Source organism: Cynoglossus semilaevis, chromosome 14, assembly GCF_000523025.1.
Source record: "Cynoglossus semilaevis isolate Cse_v1.0 chromosome 14, Cse_v1.0, whole genome shotgun sequence".
NCBI classification, from domain to species: Eukaryota; Metazoa; Chordata; class Actinopteri; order Pleuronectiformes; family Cynoglossidae; genus Cynoglossus; species Cynoglossus semilaevis.
Window position 1 is genome coordinate 19,714,969 of NC_024320.1, and position 3,906 is coordinate 19,718,874.

A 3,906-nucleotide genomic window follows, 5' to 3' on the forward strand; every position below is an offset into this window, starting at 1 on the left:
GCCTAATTATTGTAGGGAACCAGGGCTGGCTTGCAGAACTCTATCAAGTCTACACCGTACTGTCCTGGCTGTGCTAAAAGAGGCTTTAAACAGCTTTGTGTCAGAGTAGGCCCCTTAATGTGTTAGCTACAGCCATCAGCTGTAAGAAAAGAGGAAGAAGTGTTAAAAAGAAAAAAAAGCAATAGAAATACCCTTGTCCACAATATCAGTTAGAGGAACTTCAAGCTGCTGCCAATACTGCTCTGCGCCATTAGAAACTAAACTAAAAAATACACTTGACAGAATCTTATTTTTCATATTAGGGATATGTGAGTCAGAAAACACAAAAACAAAACAAAAAAACCCCAATTTTTTTTCAATTTAAGCTCCTGGGAAAGATTCGTAGAATCACCAGACAATATAATCCCCCTGCTGATTGCAGTACTCAAGCTCTTGTGACCCAACAGCACATGCTGTAGAAGAAATCCTTACAGTCCAATACCCAGAACAAAATTAATGTTGCACAAGGATTTTTTGTTAAAGTATTTTAAATTTTGTTCTTATTTTAATATTCAATTCTTTTTAATATTGCAGGGACGATTGGATGCCATTATCAGCAGCCGTTGAGCAATCCTCAGTACACCCTGATCAATCAACCACAAAGTGTAAACATGGATATCTACAATGACCATTTTACCTTACATGAAAACAAATGATTAAAAAAATGAAGTAAATTAATAAGTAATTCAGCCTTCAATAAAGTAAATACAGATTATCAAGCCGGCCATTTAATGGACCCTGGACTTTGGATTATTTTCTGTAGAATGAATAGAAGAAGTGAGCACTTTGTGGCTTTTGCTTTTGCCTCGATAATTCTTTACCCCTGTCAATGTATGCTGTGTTCGATATATANACCTCAGTTGGTTATCTCTAGCTTTTCCTGGAGCAAAGTTGTTGTACCAAAAAGTCAGAAAAAGTTGACTTTTGTTCATTGTAATCTTTTTTTTTTTTTCAAAAATGCAAAAGCCCAATTGTTTATAGACATTAAAGACTTCAGGGATGAGTTTTAAACTTAAGCTAAAATTTCTATGATAACATTCTTGAATTGTTTTTTATAAATTTAGTTTTTTAATGCTTGGTTGTTGAGAGACAGATTTAAGCACTTTCAGTTGAATGTCATTTCATTAAAACCACTTCAGATGTGAAAAAATCTGACAGACCTTTTCAGCCTTTATTATGGTAATTTCCAAAGTGTGAAGTGCCTTGAGACCACCGACTGTGCTTCCAAAACAATCTGAAGTAGGTCAACAATTTCAAAACTTCCAGTAGAATTCACTGGCAAATGAAACTATGATAAATAAGTAAAGGTTTATTTTTTATATATATTTTAAAAACAAATCAAAAGTCGCTTTTAAAAAATTTGTGGGTGGAAGAAACAGAAATGACAATGTGTAGCTAATCTGTATAATTTCGACACTTCCCTTTACTGTTCATCTGGTTTATAGGTAAACTTTAAAAACAGAACATTTCTGTAGTCTTGTAGTTATTGTCAAGATGCTCCTGCTTTTTTAAGTGTTGTGTCGCCCCTCAGACCTTGAATTATAGTTGCAGGTACATGGTAGAGGGTCTCTATTATGCTCTAACAGTGGGACTTACTTTATAGAATTCCCTCTGCGTGGATTGGGCCCCTTAAACCATTAATCTATGCAGTGTTTTCAGGGTTTTAATAAAGGCTAACTTAGTGTATAGAGCTCTCAGGCTCCCTGCTTTTTTATACACCCCCTTCCCCATTCATTGATTCTTTTACTTTTGTGAGCAAGCTGAGACATCTCACATGGGTAACGCCTTAATTCTCACTCTGGTAACAAGAACTTCACCCACAAGCACCTTTTAAACCATAAAAATAAAAAAAACTTCCCCTTGATGATTTAAACTAATTTCTTAAAACTAATTTCTCTCTCAGTAATTTTTTATTCTTAGTTATATTATTTTAATGATAATATCTATCAATTATTTCAACGTCAATAAAAACTTTACACATTTCATGCACGTTACAAGAAAACAATGTATATTTGAGATTATTTTCTGAATTTAGTAACTTTAATTCAATACTTGAATTAGAATCAAACGGATCTATATAAATATTTAAATACATTACTTTATGCTTGTCTCCTTATTTGTTTGTCTTTAAGCTGTGCCTATTTCTAGTACACTGGGTTTCCACCTATTCGTGGGAAATTACATTACAAACTTAATCAATGTGACACTGCACTAATTTACAATTTTTTAATTTGCTAATGTCATTATTCTAAATCCTGCAATTCAAAGAAACCCCCACAAATGCTTCTCCATAGTCCAAAGACTTGCTTGTGTCTCGTCCGTAGCAGGATTCCTCTGCTATGAAGGGAGACTCTCTATCCAACCATCCGCTCATCAGACGAGGCAGACAATGACCTTCATCACTGGACCCGGCCCATAAATCATTCATTTTCACTATTAGTTACAGCTCAATTGTTTTGTAGCCTAAGAAGGCGTACGTGCTTTATCAAGCATACATTCTGTAAAAGCAACACTAGAGCGTTTAGAATTAAGCTGCAGCTGACAGTCTGTAGTTTGTGTAGCTAGATGTTGTTGTGTGACTGTTTGTGAGCTGCAGAATACTGCATTTTTACCTTTAAACTTGAACCAGGAATAACTGGCTCACTCACTGGAGGCAGCGAAAAAAAAAATTATCAGATAATTTCATTGGTGATTCAATTGTTTCAATCAATTATTCCAAGGAAACACAGTCTGACTTGTGATTGAACCTGATCAGCTGTGCCCAACAAACTTGTTTTGTCCACATTTACGTTAAAGGACAATGTAGTGTGAAGGCATTTCCATACCGCATATGTTCATTGTGCACTCAAATACATTACACAAAACGCTTTCATATACAATACGTCTTCAGTTGCATTTACTATGTACTAAAGTCGCTATTTAAATTAGTCAGGGATGGTGTGCATTCTATTGCAGTATGTTTTACAAGTCACGATACACGTACACATATTATTGGCATGTAAGGAATAAACAAAACAATAATAAACAAAAAAAATCAATAATAAGTAAAAATCAAACAAAGACACTTGAGCGAGTGACATGTAGTACAACTGTTATGGAGCTGATGATGGAACTTCAAATGAAATACAAATGAATTTCAATATATGAAAATAACTAAATTTGCTGCAACTCCAATATCAACAGTGCTGTTTTCATCAGTTGGTGTTGTGGATTTAATGTATCGATGTGTGAGAAGGTTTACTGAGCAATGTGCATCTGTTGTGTTCTTTACATGAAGACTGGCGGTAATAGAACACTTGGGACGTACTGCATTATGATGATGATGTTATACAGTACTTACTTCAGTTCAAACTGCCTGACAGATCTGTTGTGTGAATCATAGTTCCACCCAAAACTGATGGAACAAAGATTAAGATTTTAATCCCTGCAACAAAGAAAGAATGTGTTGATAAGTGGTAATACTGTGGCAGTGGAAAAACACTTATCTCATGGTCACTGAAGTAGAGAAACTACAGCGAGACTGGCTTGTATACTGGCCTGCGTGGGAATTTATCAGTACATCCTTGAATAACCTCCAAATGTGATTTTTGTAATGAAATCTTGAGTTTGGAATTCCAGATTATGTAAGACCTTCGAATTCACTAAATGAGAAACAAAACATTGGGAATTGTTTGCTGCCACATGCCACCGAGCTCTGCTCCAAAACCCCTGCCATGTATTAACAGGACGTCTTGGAACAGAACACTTCAAGGTGATTAATGAATAATGTTGGCAGGCTCTACTGGAGACTTGGAGTAAATCGCTAACAGGGAGTCCTGATTTGCCACCACACATGAATATTTGGACGGTTTCTTTCTCTCTCCTTTC